Below are 19,054 nucleotides of genomic sequence, written 5' to 3'. Positions count from 1 at the left end.
CAAGAAGTCTCAAAATTCTTCCTCCCGTGAAATGACAATGGAAAAGTTTCGGCATTTTTTCGCCCAAATTACAGTAAAAATTCTCTTCTAAACTCATTAAAAACTGTAAGTACTTATTAGGGTGTTCTTAAGTAGGGGAACAGGGCAAACATTTTTATGGACTTGGAAAAGTTTTGGAAGCTGTTAAAAGTGTAATCGGCACGTGCAGAAAAATATAGGGTGCTTTTTTGTTTTTTTTTTAATCATCGTAGCTTGTAGAACTTCATGCAAGTAATGTAATTTTCATTGCGTTAAAAGTTGTTAAATTCCGGCGTGTGCTCTAACTTAGTTACAGGTTTGCTGGAAAAGACTGAGAGGAAATGAAAAGCAAAGTTATGGAAGTTTTCCTTCGTTATAAGCATCTTAAGCTTTTGCGAGTGCTCTTTAATGACTACCCCCTAATTTTTATTATATATATATTTTTTAATGATTACTCTATGTTTTAAAAATTTAAATTCCTTCGCAAAAAATATTTAATAAAAAAATAAATTAATTTAAATTTTAATTAGCGGTCTCTAATGAGTATATTTTTCTACTTAGTTTTTTGCAACGAATTCTGAAATTATATACATCAAGGGCGGTGATTATGTATCACTTTTGACAACAGTAAAATTAATTATTAATATCAAGAGAATTTGTAAGGAATAACGAAATCAAAACACTGAAATAGTAAAATGAACTTCAATTGTAATCCATTAAAACACCGTTCGTTCAAAAAACATGTTAATATGAAGATTTCAGCAATGTGATTAGAAGCGAATTTCATTAAAATTTTAAATCGAAGTTTTCCGCAATTGAAAGTTTGGAGGAAATATATGCTTAAGAAGTCGTTTGCAACAATAGGCTTACTTGGAATTTATAATTCGCAAATTAAATAAATTTTTTACGTGTGGGCGACCCATTAGGGAGATTCCCCTAATAATTTAAGCAATAGCACGATCTGAAATTACCAGTTCATTCACTTTTGTGACAAAAAATTTAAGTCTATTGTAATTCAGAGACAAACATCTACTTTTGGAACAATTATGTGGAGTGAGTTGGGTACAATTGGCTAAAAAAAGTCTGTTTTGGACATGCTACTATGCAGTGCAGGAGTTGGAGAAATTGGGAGCCACAATTGGGTATCATGACATTAAAGAATCATGACAGGGTACTGTAATAAAAACTTCAGCTAATGGATGATCATCGTCAAATGGATGTTAAGCAGGATTTACAAAAATGAACATTGATCACCGCAATGCTTTAATATTGCTCTGAAGCCTTTGTTGGACACTTTTTTTAAGAAATCAACTATAATATTAGAATAAGAGCTAAATGAAAGCTTCAGCATTCAAGGAAACTTCTCACAGGGAACTCAAATCCCTGTTCAGTTCCCCAGGGAAGAGGATAATCAAACGTAAGAGCTAAGATAGAACTAAAGAGCTTATACAAATTTTACTCGTGCTAATTGACAAAAGAAGACATACTCTTTCCTTCATTTTATATATACATGAATTTTCTTTTATGCTAATTTTTCAAAGGCAAAACGGTGTTGTATATAAACTACGAACTATACAAAAAAAATTTAAAAAATTTACACAATGTTACTCATTAAATGCACACAAGAGATTTTAGATTTTTTTTAAAAAAAATAATTTTAAAAAAAACGCACTTTTCTTTGGTAGAATTAATGCAGTGATGTGCCCTGTTTCATTTCTTGTTTAGGCACGCTACGCTACTCCAAAAATTTCATTCATAATCATATCCGGTAGGTAGTAAGTAGAAAAGGAAGAAAAAAAAATCAGAAAGGGAACCGCAAATACTTCAGACATACCTTACAATCCAGATCTTTATGCATTATATTTATAAAAAATATATAAAAAATACAAATAGCATCTCTAAACGTGTGGGGGGAAGGAATAAGATAGATGGGTGGGTAAAAAACCACCGCGAGGGAGGCATCCCAAGGGTAATCATATGATGCCCCGGTCCCCTTTTACACCTGGGGTGTTCCCCGACTAGGGGGCGCCACCGAGGGTAACAGCAAGTAGCCGCGGCAAGAATGTGCGAACGGACTACATACCTGAGATCATATTTTTTTAACGGTTGCCTGATCTGGACAGTTGCTGCTTAATTGAACACCCAAGGTTGAAACGATCAGTTTTTTTTTCCTTCCATTCTTCTCTTTCCATCGTCTTCAACATCCGGCTATTTCCTGTTTATTTTGTTATTGAGAGACATTTTTGGCATTCTTAAAAGGCGGTGATCTCTATTTTAGCCGTCTGGAAAAAAGTCTGTGATAGAAATAAAAATAAAAAAAATAATAAAAAAACAGGTGGGTCTGGTTTGGTGAGAGGTGTTTGAAAATTTAGGAGCATGATTATTACCGTAATTGTCGACGCTTTTCTTGCTTCTGCATTCTTCGTCGTACTGTGGGAAAGTTTCACTTATTTCAAAAAATATTTCAGTGGTTAATGGGGACAGCAAGCCTAATTGTGGAGATTTTAGCGTTAGATTTTCAGTCATGAACGCCAAAGTGTTTATTTAGAATGCTAATAAATTTCGATTGAAGAAAAAAAAAATTGCAATAACATCACACGAGCTGTTGGTTTTAGATAAGTAAATTGAATAAAGTAAGAAGTAACTTTATGCAAAACAAATATCGAAAACGTAGTTGCAAAAAATAATCAAACCATTAAAATACTTAAATGAAAAAATCATTAATTACACAAGAACACTACACAGTAAAAACCGTGATGAATATCTCTCCAAATATGATGTAGAACAACTCAAAAAAATGAGTGATGAAAAATTTATTCGGGGTTAACATCGAATCGAACGTTCATATACGAAAGGGTGTAATTTAAATTTAAACACTTAAAATTCTATAATCTTACACGAAACTTTCACGCTTTTACACCATACGAGAAATATTTTCACTTTCGAAAACACCGAAGTTGGTACTTAGCGAGCTTTGACTGTCAAAAAACGGCAAGTAGAATATATCACAATTAGTTTGTTTACAATCGGGAATAAGCAGGCAAGAGTTTCTTGTAAATTTCAACGCTGATATTCATCAACTGAAACAAAACTTCACCGCTAATTATATGTATGTATGTTTTTAAGTGCGCAATAAGTATAATTAAATTCCGACAGACTGCTTCAAGCCTGATAAGTATAAAGGATAGAACACCTATCTCAAAAGAAGTCAGGTTCAAACCCTTGGGATTGACTTCGTTTCTGTATTATGCTGTCACTGCCACATGGTCAACTGGGAATTCCTTTATATTTTGAATGATATTTTAAGCTACCACGCATGCATGTATCTTACGTAAGTCGTACACTCTTAAATAAATAAGTACAACTTAGAAGCATAATACGTTCTGATTTGCTATAAGATTAAGGAGTTAAAATGAATCATGCTTCTGCCTAAATCGAATCATAGTATTGCGTAAACAAATTTTGGAAGTACAATACTCTCAATTCAGCATCAAATTAAAATTAACGGTATTATAGCTCAAAACACTCGAATATTTTAGACAATGTATGATTTAGTACTGGGTTGTTCCGAAAGTAATTAATTTTATATTTTAACAGCTGATAAAACAAGGCTTGCTTATGAAAAAGTTTTATTGATTCTATGGAGTAGTTTTTGGTAGGTGCCCTTTCAAATATGGAAAGTGAAAGACTGCATTCTCCCCATAGTTTACTTTTTGACTACTGAGAAAGTGAAAATGCCGCTCAAGCAAGAAAGAAATTATCCGATTTGTATGAAGAAGATATATTGGCAGAACGCCAGTACGAAAACTAGTCTGCAACATTTCGAACCGGCAATTTTAATGTTGAAGATGCACCATGCTTCGGAAGGCCATTTAAATCTGATGAAGACACAGTAAAGATGTTAATAGATGCAAACTGTAGAATAAAAGCTCGTGAGATAGCTGAGAAATTAAATTTATTGGCATATGGGTTTCTCGTTTTCTTACGGATAGGAATTTGTGCCATTGCGTTAACTTCTTTGATTTACTTCTGAAACGTCAAGAAAATTATCCATTTTTGAGACGAATCATCACTGGGGAGGTGGGCGAGAAATGAGTTGCATTGTTCACAACATAGTTTCGATTTCTACTAAATTCTTTGGTAGGTAAAACTTCTACTTTAAATGAGGGCGGCAAAAATCATCTGGATCAGTTTTTTACCAGTAAAGAACAAAAATTTTATAAGCTTAAATCAAGCTATTGCTAGAAAGATGGCAGAAGGTATTGCACAAGAATGGACAATATATTTATTCACTTTAAGAAAATCGTCTTTCAATTTCATGAAAGAAAAAACGAAATTGCTTTTCGAACGACTCAATAGAAAAGCTTCAGTGACTAAAATAAATAAAAAAAAAAAACAAAAATACAACCTCTTCAGTTCCACCGTTGGTTTGGCAGTTACAGTCAAGGAATGCCATTGAAAAGCTTTTATTTTAATACAAATAGCGTCTTTATTCCTAATGATACTCACGAGAAACAATTCGTGAGTATTCCTTATCATGTGATAGCATTCTGACACATCTAATTAAATAGCTTACAATATATAATCAATGAATTCATCCAACACAACGGCATAAAAAGAAAACTATTAAGACGCCCAGCAACTACAGCCACTTATTTTTGTATCCCCCATTAAAAAAATATTAGGTTCTTTAATTCAGTCAACACGTGCGCGCCTGCAAAACCCGATGATGTGTCTGAAATGATTCATTCATTAAACGCAATCACATCGCCCTTCCTAATTCCCAACAGATTCCTCTCGTCATTATAATTATTACCACGAAGGTAAAGTTGGCAGAAATGCGATTTTCAGCAGCATCGTATCATCAGAGACTTTGGAAGGATGGTGTGCAAAAGTAATTGGCCAGATTAAGTGCTTCAGGCTAAGAGAATCTCCATTTTTCGTAACTCTAATTATTTTCAAAAGTATGCAGCCCAAGGGATGTGCTGATGTAAGATGGTAAAGAGAGTTTAAATTCGAAACTAAGAGAGTTAAACAAGAATACTTAGAAAGGACTTTATGAGTGTTAAAATCGACAGCTTTGCCCCACCTTTATACCATTTATTTTTTAAATCAATTCGCAAAAAATTTTCGGAATTTATAGACTATAAATTGCAATTTTTGAAATAACCGTAAAAATAGATGAGGTCATTTTTGATAATTTTGAAGTTCTTTCCAACGCGCTACCGCCTGATTATCCTTAATAAAAAAATAATTAAAAAAAATTTAAAAAAACATCAAACCACATATTTTTGTTCGTTAGAAAGAATATCAAATGAATAGTCAACAACGTTATCCATCGATGGAAACTTTATTTTTAAAAGCATTTAATAGCGGAATATAGCTAAAAATCAGATACAGAAGAGCGTCAACTTTTTTTACGAAACCATTTTAGATGCAGAGCATCAACTATTTTTTTAACGAAACCGTTCATCTGGTGTTAGCAATAAATTATAAGCATGCTACACATTTGTCAAAGGAAGAAAAAGAATTCATTTAACGTAAACAGCGCCAACACAGAAAGTTTTATAACACTATATTATTTGATGAATTGTATGCTATGCTTTGATGGTATTTAACGCCAAGTAAACCAAATAATTTGGCATATAACCAAAAAGCAAAGTGGTATCTCAACATTTTAACATCAATCTTTAACTACAAACGACACGACAGAACAATAAATATGTATCAAGTTCAGAAATAATAAGAAAAAAATAGTAATAGATACATTTATAATTATTTTCAAATGTGTTTGACTGATTTACAAAACAAATCTTTGAACTTGTCAGATCAAATCGTAATTCATTCATCAAAATTATTGTTTAGCTTTATCCGTTTAAAAACATCAAAACTACTTGATAATATAGGAAAACTATAACTTTCCTGGTGCAGCAAAGGAATTATAAACGTAATTTATCTAACAGTAATAATTTTTGATATCAGTAAGAATCAAAATTTTAATAAATTGTATTTTCACTAAATTTAAGTATTTCTATTAAAAAAACAAGCGTCGTTTAATCTCTAAGATAAAAGCTGCTTTTAACAATCACTATTAAAACTCCTATCAGAAAATTAATTTTTGGTAAAAGAAATGGGACAAAAGAACAGGTATTATTAGATACTGGAAGAACTGGTAACGTTATAATGTAAGGTTTCTGTAGAGAGAGGGGGGTGGAGAAAAGATTTAATTAAGTTTCTCCTAAATTACTAGTCTACCTCAGAAATTCCATATAAAATTACTTTTATAATTACACAGGAACTTTACAAATTAAAATAATACATTTACAGAAATATATGGAAGAATTCTCATTTCCTTTGTAAGATGCAACCTTTAATAGAAATAAAATCCGTAACCTTTTGACACAAATACAGTAAAATTAAAATTTAAAAAAGAAATAGGTGGCGAAAAACCATTGTTTCAGTACTATATTTAGAATAAAAGAAAAAACGCCAAAGAATAGGTAATTTAAGATATTCGACGTAAAGGAGAAGGACGTATTATTAAAATCACAACATGTCAAGAAAATTTCCATACGCATTCCAAACAGATGGTTCTTACTCGACGTTTTAACATACAATGCTCTTCATCTGAACTTTTATATTTTTTTATTTATTTTTTAAAGCACTATATGACGCATTGGGAAAACTGATACACAATTGCGCCATAAATTTACCTCTCTTAAAAAAAAAAAAAAAGCACGGGTCTACAGAGATACTGTTAATCGATAACGAAACTGTAAACGTCAACGACTGCCTATATAATAACGCGAAAAGATAGAAAAACAAATAGTTGGGTTTGCAACCCTTTGAATACTGTATTCCCACGTTTGCTTGATACCGTTTTTTTAAAGGGGGGAATTGAATTTTTTAAAAAAATAATAATAATAAAGATAATCGCTAGGGGCAAAGAAAGAGTCAGGGAACAGTAACGGACACGTGCCAAATAGACTTAGAGAACAAAGGATTTAAAGGACAAAGAAAGGATCATGATCATACGTGAGTTTTTGATGGATCGGCAGATTTTTCATGACTCATATAATAATATAAGTTCTCTTTATAGCAAAAAATAGCAAAATGCATATAAAAATACGATATCATATTCATAAAACTATTCACAAAAGATTAAAATTAGCGAAGTATATAATATCAACAGAATACTGACAGTATTAACTCATTGCCACGATAGTAAATAGATGTGCTTTTCACTGCAAAAATTGATGCAGCCCATACAACAAAATGTGGAAAAATACGGTGCATTTATTATATACATAATTTTTTTAAAAAATTTCCTAATAGAATATAAAAAATTGTGTCGTTTAGAGTTGTCCATCCTTATTATTTGATATAGTTATAATCAATGTAATTAAGCTATGACCGTACCAAGTGCTTTGACATTTAAATTTAGTGGAGCTAATCGATTGATTCGATGAAAGGCTCATATATTTCTGACACTTAAATGTTATTAATTGATTTTAACTATTCTAAAATATTAGACAAAAAAAAAATTAGGAAACTGGATTCTCCAAATTTAAAAACATATTTTAAACTACTATTAACATTTAATTAACCACATAGTAGGTGATAAATCCATGTGGAAAAAACGAGAAAGACTAAAATTGCGAAATGCATTAAAAAAAGAAATAAAAAAGGAACGGAAAATAAATGATGGTCTATACAAGATTTAAGAAAAACTGCATGCGTTGATGTTCAATGCAATTTTTTCCCCTTCCATCCAATCCCTTCCAAAAAGAAAAAGAAAATGGAATAAAAAATATAAAAAAAAAGTCGAAGAAATAGCTGTGTGGCTGATATATTTATATGGAAGTTCGGGAGGATAAAATTAATTATTCACAGCCTTGCTTCTGCAGTAGCTAGACATGGGTTGGAAAGTGGAGTATAAATCACACAATCGGGGGTGGATGGAATGAAAAGATTCCAAAACTGCCTTTGTACCTGCTTACTTATATCCTTCTTCGGCAAAGATGGTCTTTCGGCATTTCTTACTTGCCTTGATGAGTGGCGTCAAGAGATGAAAAATGGAATCCTTCAAGAGTTAGAGATTAGAAAAATTGCACAGCCAAGTTATTACCAGGGAGGAAGTTTAAAGAATGGAAGGTTGAAAAAAGGCCCCTCCAGCCAGAGTGAAATGTATTTAGTAATTTATTTTACCAAACATTGAAAGCGCTGCAGAGGATCCAGTCAATACGATTTTTATGAAATGAAAAATTACATTACGGACGACTTAAATATATAAGTGAAAAATTCCTTAACGTGAAATATATATATACAATAAACTAATAAAAACTGACAAATCCAGTTTTCACCATTATGAGGTAGTGATGCTTCATCACACTTGCGCCGAATCCTTTTATCTCAGTATTGTAGTTTATTATTCGAAATGAATCTTGTAAACGAACGAGTTCTGTTATTTTAGTTTTGGTTCTCTTAACCTCGGTGGCATTTCAAACTTTAAATTGATCGAGTGATTTAAAGGCTGAAATGCCACCACGGTTAAGAGAACCAAAACTAAAACTAAAGATTTTCAATGCGAACAATAAATTGCAAAACTGAGTTAAAGCAGTTAAAATTATACGATTCGGGGCAAGTGTGAAGCAGCAACACAGAGGTGGGTTATAATAATATATGGCAGGACTGTCCAACTGCAAAGTGCCCACGAACCAGAATTCCGGTCACTAATCACCTGGCGGACCGCAGTTTGAAAAAGTTGAACAATAACCTCTTACCTCTTATACAATAACAATTAATAGTTAAATTATTAATTATAAAACAATGGAACAGAAGGATTATAAAACAATTTGCATACATTTTAATGGGAAAACAGAGACCGATCAGCCTGAATAAGAAGTTGGCAGGCCACACAATATGTGTTGGCGGGGGCTGCCAGTTGGACAGCCCTGATATATGATCACGATTTTTAAAACAAAATAACTAGTCCACTTACTAATAGTACAATGCACTAATGTTGGATAAAAGCACAACTAATCCAACAAAGCTACTAATCTGAGAGAAATGAATGGTCAAAAATCCAAAATTTAGACATATTGAACCAATGCAGGACAACAAAATTTGAGCCAACCATCTGACATTTTTATCGATACTCTGCAGGATCATTCTCATAATTCAAAATTGGACTGTGGCACCCGTGATGCCAAATAAAACTTAGAATTACAAGTAGGTTTAGTTCGATGTAATTAAGAATAAGGAAAGCAAAATTTGTTTGAAATTATCCAGAAGATACAAGAAAAATCTAAAGAAAAAAATCTCAAATTTAAGCCGAATTTAAAGTTTATATTGCACAAAGAAATTACAATTGGTGGTCGTTTATAAACAAAAATATTTTGTTTGTCACCAATGTCAAATAAAACCTAGAATTATAAGTAGGTTTGGTTCCCTGACTCTGAAAATAGTAAGGCAAAATTTACGTTTGCAATCATCAAGAAGAAATAAAAATTAACCAAAAGAAAAAAAATACTTACAATTCAAACTGAATTTAAAATGTATATATATCGCACATGAAATCGATTGGCAAGCTTACAATTAAGTGGCTAAGGTGGTAAATTTAAGTTGTCGTTAATCAACTTTTTCTTAGGTCAAAAATTATCTGCACATTATTACAGTACCCTGCAGCACTCGCTGCCAAATTGCATAGCTTCTGCAACCGAGTAACTAATCTAAATAAAATCAAAGCAGAGCCTCGAAAGTATAAACTAGATTTAAGATTCAGATAATTCGAAATTACACAATAATTTAACTAAACTTAAAAGTATCTCTAGCAGATTGTAGAAACTTAGAAAAATTGGAACACTATTTATACCTTGCATAACAACTACAAATAATACAAGGGGATAAAAACAACATGTTCCAAGAATTTACAAACAAGAAACTCTTATCAGAAAGCGTTAAATCTTTTATGTATTTAACTGGTCGCTAAAAGCAACGTTTCCTCCATGTTTCAGGTAGAGATAGTCTCAAGGTTTACATTCTCGAGAAGAGTAAATTACAACATGCAGGCATTGTTATTTTTGGCGAGAATGGGGGAGGGAATAAGTGGTGTCGGTCGTAATGGACCCTAATCAATTACGCCAATTTGACTTTTTTACGACACTTTGAAACCCCTTTTCAAGGTAATTTCTTTCAACAATATGGTACTTAACACGGGCTCTTTGCTATTATTCTTTGGCTTGAACTCATTATTTTAAAAACAGTAGTATTTCAATTAGGCAGCATCGTCTCTCTGAGTTAACTTAAGTGTAACGGAATGTTTTTCTTACAAATAGGCGTTATTCGGATGTCTCATAATTACGATGAATAAATCATACTCAACAATCAGGGGAGAAAAAAAATAATCCTAGCTTATTTTTTTACGCAATTACGTGCTATTTTAACTTTTATGGCAGAGCTATTGTTTAGAGGGAACAAAAAATGCTTAATTTTAGAAAAAAATAATTTTACTTACAGAGAAAAGAATATAAAACAGTGAAATATATTACTAATTCCTACAATTCTTTAATTTAAAAATTAAATGTGTATTCAAAATGGATTTTTTAAACATGATAAATCGGATAATCAGAACCAAATTTTTCCCTTGTTTTTTATGGTCATGGTTCAACTTCCAAATTATTAAAAATTTCAAAGAAGAATATTATTTTTTGAATCCTAGGGAACTTAAAAACAATTCGTTTCCAACTTAATAATTTTTTATAACATAGAAAATATAAAAAAAATAATTGTTTTTCAATGTAAAAATTTATAAAATTTTTAATGGTAACTAAGCAATAAAAGGACACTAAAATGTTACTGAGTTTATTTTACTTTAAATAAGATCCTATAATTTAGACACATTAAATACGTAATTTAAAGTAATTACTGTAGACCTAGACAATACTTCAACAACAGTTGGTATTTTTTAATTTTATTAACAATTTATATATATTATATGCAAGGAAAAAAGTACCTCTCTTTAGCAAATACCAATGACTCTTTTTTTTTTTTTTTTTTTTTTATGTTTTAAAACGAAACGACTCCATATAAAATGACATAACTATAGATGAAGACAGAGATTTCACAAAATATTCTCTTCACATATCCTTTCCAAAAGATAACATATCAATGCGCAAAAAGCGCATTAAGAGCTGACACTAACCAACAACTTGTTATTTTTGCACTTGTCAACACGCTAACAAGCCAAACAACGATTGGCCATTAAGCAAGCCCATTAATCACTAATTCATTTTTTTTCTTCCTTTCCCAGTGAAAACGGCCAAAATGACAAACATAGCTTTATCATTAACAGACTGACTGATGCGCAAGCCAATAAAAAAAAAGAAAGACCAACAATTGATATTCCGGTCGCAAAATGGACTCGTCTCCAAAAACTAAAATAAAGATTAACTTGGCGACATTTTTATCACAGCAGATTGGACTATTGAAAAGATAAATGCTGGAAGTATCCTCCTTGATATCCGCCACACAGAAATAATGTTCTCATACTGATAGTGGGGTTGAAAATAAATAGCTTTTAATTCACCGCTTTCATTGAGATAAATCGATTCATTCCGAGAAATAATCGGCATTTAATTCCAAGATTAATACAGCGGTACAATACAGGAGAGAGAAACATGCATAATTTCTGGTCTATACATCAATTGTAATGTTTAATGTTATTGTTGAAAATGAGGGAAATACTTGTTTGTTCTGCAATTTTCCAAGGAATTGACTAATTTATGCGTTTTTTTGCCTGGCTTTCCAATGTTTTTTTTTTTTTTTTTTTTTTTTGAAGGGGGGAAAAAACAGAATATATTCTAGGATAAACCAAAATATAACTTTTCTTTTCGTGTTTTAGAATGGTAAAAGAAAAATCGAAAAATTACATATATTGTGTAATGGACAAGTACACATTTTCGTCTCTCGATTTTCCAGTGTTAAAATTAAAACAGAAAACAAAAAATAAATAAATAAATAGAATGGAAAAAAAAAACTACCAATATTTTGTGATTTACTAAAATTTATGCTACTTCTTTCTTTTTATTATTTTTGATGTTAAATAAAATTGATAAAACTTTCTATACTTTGTATTCTGATTTTTCGTTTTTCCGATGTTAAAAAGAAAAGTGGGAAAAAAAAGCTACGTATGTTTTGTGATGATTTAAAACTTTTTCAAATTATAAATATGATAAAAGCGGCATTTCTTTGGGATGTTAGAATTACGGTAAAAATAATTTATTTATTTTTGGTTCGAAAAAGTGCAAAATATGCAATGGATAGCCAATATTAGGTTTTTAGCTGAAAATTTTTTTTTATCATTTCGGGCAATATTTAATATTAATAACTAAAATCTTATGTTGTGTATTTCAAAGTGAATACCCGTTTTTTAAAAGGCGAAAAATAATCAAATACATTAGAGGAATGGAGTTATTAACAACCTAAAAAATATTGAGATCAAACATAATAACTGATATTACAGTGTTAAAAAAGAAAGAATTTCTTTTTCTTTACACATTGGGCTGATACATAACTCAAATATATTTAAATATAATAATGCTTAACAGTAAAAAAAGTAAATACAAAAACGGAATGAAACGCTCTGAAATTTAACACAAAATAGATCATTAAAACCTAACACAAAGCTACTTTTTTCATCACAAAACTCATGCAAAATTTTTTAAACAGATAAATGAATTGCCTTTTCTCCTTTTTATAACCGGCATATCAATTTGCATGAAATGTGAAACCACCTTACATCCCCCTTTAAGAAAAAAGAAAAGGAAACGAGAAGGGGAAGGATCAAAAGAATGAAATTAAGAAATTTTTCTTTCTCCCTATTATTACAGGGAAAGAAAATCTAACTCCAGAAGAGAGGAGAATTTAAAGATGATGCGATGCCTTAGCGTGCTCACAGCATATGAAATCAGTTTCTTACCTCTTACTCATCAGAAAATTTTTCCCTTAGCGTGATTTTGATCTAATGAAATTTAGAAGAGTAAAGGAGAGGAAGGAAACCCCCCTTCCTGTTCCTGTCACCCACAAAACGCAATGGTGTGAAGATGCATTAACCATCGATCGAAATTACGATGCACTAAAAAGACTTCAATTTTTATGTAATAACACTGAATGCTAATAAAATTTACTCTTGTAGCAAAGACCTTCCATTACATATTGGGAAAAATAGCCAAAAAGTAATAGCTGAAATATTTTTACAGCTATTAAATTATTTTAAGGCTAATAATTGGTACTTGCAACTCCAGAAGCAGAACGCGTGATTAGGATTAACCGTGTGATTTTAATGGTTGTGCTGGGCGAGTTAACGTAAAAACAATTAAGACTCACATTATCATCATGCTGAATCAATTTTTGGATCAGATTTAATTGGATACATGTCAGCAATGACCGGGAGAGCTAGATTAAGGTCACCAGGTTTTGAGTTTTAGCCATGAGAGCTATATTAAGTTCATAGTTATGTGTGGTCACTCCTGTGTTGCTATTAGCAGTCGAGTGTGTGCAGAAACCAGTTGTGTGTAAATGAGACTGAGAAGCAACAGCGTGAGGAGGATGACGCAGTCACAAGTAGCAAGTCAACTATTCAATGTGGACCATCCATCGAAGTAGGCGTGATCATATCACGTCCGCAAGTCACCAACGTGGGCGAAAGACCATTAGACAATGCCAACCTTCATCTATCAAAAGATACCTCAAGATTGGATCAAGTTAGCGTGTCTTATATACTAGTGAATTGATATTTAATAATCGTAGTGGTAGTTACGCCACAACTGTTCCTAAACCACAACAGCCATAAAAATAGCATTTTATTCGCTAAAAAAAGCATTATTTCATATGACTAGAGAGCTTTAGAAAAACAACCTTGAAACTGTAAACAATATTTCATCGCAATATACCTCCGAAAGATAAATCCTCCAGTGAAGAAATCCTAAGCTAATTATGCACTTCCCGTATATCGACTTGTACTAAAACTCAATATCATATTCCTGAGACACGACAACTATATCTCAATACGAATGAAATTTAGAGAAATGCTTTACTGTATTCGTTAGCATCCCGAAAGCATTCAAAATGAAATTTCAGGATCCTATCTGTAGGAGGATCTACTTATCAGGGGATCTTCAACAATCGGGGGACGACGACTGGAATGAGAAAGAAAGATGAGAACATAGAAGAAAGCTATTTCTAAAGTAGGAGGCATCGTTCCGGAGCAGGGGAAGCTCAAGATGAGGGGATTCTAGCAGACAGTGAGGGAGTGTGAAGAGAATGAAAATGGAAAGGGATCTGATCCCTAGCATCAGTTTGTTGGAGAGAAAATGGTGTAAGGCGCAAGGACACAGGTGGTAGAGAAAGCGGTTTACCAGGCCACATACCACACTGTAATTTGTTAATCAAGATGCGAATTAAAATGTAATCTAAAATTTGTAAGAACAACCACTTATAGATGGAAGTTTCATTTTTATGTTCTTATTCCAAAAATGATTTAAAAAAAAAAAAACTAAATAAACGGACAGGAAATTACCAATACTGATTAATAAAATAAAAAAACATTGTCAGGGGTCTGTCTAGGTTTTTCTGAAGGGTACCTATTTTGTGAAAATTTAGACATAATTTGTGAAAATTAAAAATTACATTAAAAAAGGAACACAAAAATATGGTAAAAATATGGATTTATGTTTCTTACGAGACACAAAAATAAAATTTTAAGAAAAACCATTTTGTGAAATTATTGTACTGTTTTTCCAAAAGTTCAATTTGAGAAGGTACCGCTAAACGGTAGTAAATTTGGCTTGGACAGACCCCTGATTATTAAAATGAATGTAGAATGAAACAGTTTAAATTAAAGCTACCTAACTCTACACTCGCACCACTAATGTCATTAAACAGTAAATTAAACTACTTTTGTAAAATTATAGAATTCTGTAATTCCATCACTTATTTCATGAAACGATAAATGTATATACTAATGTAAAGTTTCTGAATTCAATACTCACTTTACTAATTTCTCCATCAAATAATAAATGGAAAGGCTTTTGTAAGTTTAACAATTAATACTCATACCACTCAATTTATCAAACAATTGATGCAATCTTATAAAGTTTCATAATTTAATTCTCAATTCCACAAATAATAAATAGATACACTCTCGCAATTATGCAAAGAATTCAAAACTCAAGCCACGTAGTTAATTAAATGCTAATTCTCCCTTCTTATAAATTTTTCAACTTAAATACTCAAACAATATGTATAATTACCTTCACAAAGTTACAGTACTCATAATGAAATGAAATTGCTCACTCGCCTTGCGGAAGTATCGATTTGGAACCAGAGGCAACGTAAGAGAAACGTTTCAACAAATACATCCCAAAATTCATTGGAATGCAAATTATATTTTACGACTGTGTCACAGTCAATTAAAGCGAAGAAGTAAAGTTAATAACGTTGCTGAAGTAAATATTTGTTCCAAAATTAGGTATACGTCACTTTTAAAGTCTTTTGAGAACATTCATGGCATGGTTTACTCGTATTGATTCCATTGACGACTCAAGCCGCATTGCCGCCAAACCAGACGTTGGAATAGAATGACACAACGCAGATGGGAGCACTGTTATAACAAATGAAAAAAAGCTTTAAAATGGCTAACAGTTGTTATTGTTCTATCATTTATAGCATATACACGAAATGGCGGTGGGGGGAGGGTAGTTACAAAAAATGGGGAGAGGAGACCGCCTTATACATTTGAAGAATCGGAAGAAATGGATAAATATTTTGTATTCCCCCCCCCCCTTTCGAAGGAGGGAAAACAACATCAACCAGGGGTCTCAACAAATCCAGGCGGGCGTAGATACACAAGCGATGTTGTAGCTTTTTATAACTCCCTCTGGAAAGACAGAAGGATGGAGAATAATTTATGAAGTTGGGCTCATCGTAAATTTCTTGGAAAAGTTTTCGATAGGATTCCGTGGAAAGTATTAGACAGAGGACGCGAGTTTTCGGCAAAGCGAAAGAAGAAGAAAAAAAAATTTTTTTTTAGAAATTGGAGTGCACCGAACGACTTCTATCGGAAAAGTTAGGATTTAGTTCGTGGATTTAATTTGTGTTTACGAGAGGCATCAGAGAAACCTCAAAGAGAAAAGTTGGAAGTTTATAGGCGAAGTACCGAGAGGAAAATTTCAAACGAAGGTTCAAATTAGTAACACGAGTAAAGATTTAGAGTATGATGGGCAACAATTAATCAAAAATACTTCATTGTTTTTTTTAGGTGTGACAATTAAACTAATGGTTTTTCCTTAAAAAAATGATAATGAAAAAGCAACATTGTTTAATGATCTCGCCCATTCTGATCTGTCAATATTTTAATGATCTCGCCCATTCTGATTTGTCAATATTTTAAGACTGGGCCGCGATGGCTCAGGGGATAGAGCGTTCGCCTTCCAATGAGGCGAACCGGGTTCGAATCCCAGTCGATACGAATTCCGCCACAGTGCTGACGTGAAATATCCTCAATGGTAGACGGATCATGGGCTAGAATCCCCTTGCCGTCAGGCTAACCGTGGGAGGTGTCTTCCTCTCCATGTAACGCAAATGCGGGTTAGCTCAATCAAAAAGTCCTCCACGAAGGCTAATTTCTCCCAATACTCGATCCAGGAATTCCCTTGTCTTCTGGATTAGGTTCAAAGTTAAAAGGCTACGGAGTTGAACATTAGTAGTCGTAAACCCAAAATTGGGTCGGCTGTTCAACGACGGTTATAATATAAAATAAAATATTTTAAGACTACTATTAATAGCTATAATAATTGTCTTAAACGGACATAAAAAAATCTGATACTTTAAATGAAGTGAATATTTTCTTTTCGGTTATTTTTTAACATATAATTATAAATTTAAAAAAAAAGAAAGCTCGTTTATTTATTCAAACAAGTTTCACCAGATAATTCTTTAAAGTCAAATAATTAGAAAAGTATGTGGCTATAACGCAAATTAATAAACTACAGAGTTTGCATTTTAATCGTTAACTCCTTTTATAGATGTTGTTTATTAAAACTTGAAAGATAAGCGACGGTAAGCAACTATTCCCTTTATATGAACAATCAACCAGAAATATTTAAATGATAAAAACTCCATCTTTTATCAATAAACAATTCAAAATCTACAAAAAAACGCAATATTGGGAAAGTCAATTGGAGTTTCCACCGGAATTTCAATCTTATGCAATAATAAAAAAACATTTGATTTGTAAATAAAACTTAACCCAAAGTTCTAACGAAGAACCCTTTCTCTTCCAAATGAAGCTATCAAAATCGGCTAATTCGATAGGTTATCAATACACTAAATCCTTTCCCTTTCGTCAAACACCCACTAGACCGGCAATCAAATAGAGCCATCTGACCTTCGCCAAAAAAGAGCCCTATCTCCTAATCAAAGGCACCGAAACGTGAAACCTCCTTAGCAAACAACTGCAGGTAGCACGCGATACCACACTTTCATCTGATGATCTTAGACTAAGAAGAAAAAAAAGATGTATAATGGTAGTGATAAGAACAAACACCCATTCGATCGGGATAACTAACCGCCAAACCCTTTATCTTCGCCAAGAAAACTCGAGTTTGACGTCTTGTCATCCGACGCACGCGTTCCTGAAAGACAAATTCTGGAGTGCCAAGTTTCGAGGGTTCGGATATGAAAGATGAAAATCTTCCGCAGCAGGAAAGATAAGAAAGACATTAAGAAAACAAAGGAGTCAGGTGAGGCATAATGATAAGCCGTCATTATTCTTTCGAATGTCTTGTCTATATCCGTTAGAGTTGAGTTAACTCTGTCCAAAGTGGTCAGTGTTACGTAATAGCGGATGTAATATGTTTTGGTGACAGGTAAGCTTTTACCTGTCGTCGTAAATAAAACCGTGACAAAGTAAAGTACTTTTGGAACAACGTCTTTACAAAAATGGACCTAATTAAATAAATGAACAATAAATAACATCAAAAATAAATATAATAATAAAATAAAATAAAATATAACAATTCAGAGTGCGAACCATTTTCTAAAAACTTTCTAAACATTTATCGTTTAGGGGGAGAACATTAAAATTTTAGACCCAAATATTATTATTCAAATATAATTTATGCAATTATTTTTTCACAAACGTAACTTTTAAATGAATTCATTTTAACTACAGTTTTTTAAACTCTTATATGAAACCTATTTAGATTGTTTCGATTTAATGTGTTGCAGTTATTAGTAACTAAAGCTTCAATAAACAATAAATTTTTAAATTTAATTAAATGCGAATTTACCACAATATTCTAGTTGGTATACCAAGCTCATAAGAAATATTTTTTTATTGAAGTAGCCTAATTTTCGTCCACCTGCCTGTACTTCCCCCGCACCGCAGGTTCTATAACGATGGTTACTAACTGGTGGCCCGCCAAGCCTTTTCAAACCGAAATATTAGTTGTCATTTTTTACGGACAATTTTCGTAAAAAATCTATAAGAGTTTAAAGTATTTTTCTTCGTTTAAAAAAAAACCTAATTCCTTCGTTTCTGTGAAATTTAACATACCTACAGTTTAAAAAATTTCTTTCTCAGGTAAAAATCTACTTCTTATTTTAATTTGTAGTTCAATATTTTTGTTTTGTACAACTTGATAAAAATCAGACAGTAATATTTAATGTTCCTTCAAACATAAAAGAGTCATATGTAAAATTTGGATAAAGTTGCGGCCCGCCATTTGACTGGTGTTTTTAATTGCGGCCCCCGGCCTCATGCAAGTTGGAAACCCACCATTCACCACTTAACCTACTGCGCACTTACATTGCACATCCACGGGAACAGTTTTATCCACTAATTAATCTTTATATAAAACTAAGGCAAATAAAACAACACATATCAATAAAAATAACAATTCGAGCCACACGTATCTCACTTATAAATCATCAACAAATACCATGTTTAGATATCAAATGTTCTGTAAGTTAGACT

General features: G+C 32.2%; 1 protein-coding gene and 1 long non-coding RNA gene across 2 annotated transcripts in view; one reads left to right on the top strand and one right to left on the bottom strand.

Moving 5' to 3' along the window:
* Window positions 1-19,054, bottom strand: part of dally (division abnormally delayed protein) — a 190,427-nt gene that overhangs the window by 129,166 nt on the left and 42,207 nt on the right. The gene's annotated exons all lie outside the window — the stretch shown is intronic.
* Window positions 141-6,223, top strand: LOC147813801 (uncharacterized). Its single transcript, XR_015432554.1, has 3 exons — window positions 141-3,525; window positions 3,724-4,026; window positions 4,115-6,223. It is a non-coding gene; the product is annotated as an uncharacterized LOC147813801 (long non-coding RNA).

This window comes from Parasteatoda tepidariorum, chromosome 3 (assembly GCF_982258835.1).
Source record: "Parasteatoda tepidariorum strain Cologne lab strain chromosome 3, Ptep-v5.0, whole genome shotgun sequence".
NCBI classification, from domain to species: domain Eukaryota; kingdom Metazoa; phylum Arthropoda; class Arachnida; order Araneae; family Theridiidae; genus Parasteatoda; species Parasteatoda tepidariorum.
The sequence above is the reverse complement of the archived record's forward strand: the minus strand, read 5'-3'. Positions and strand labels throughout refer to the sequence as shown.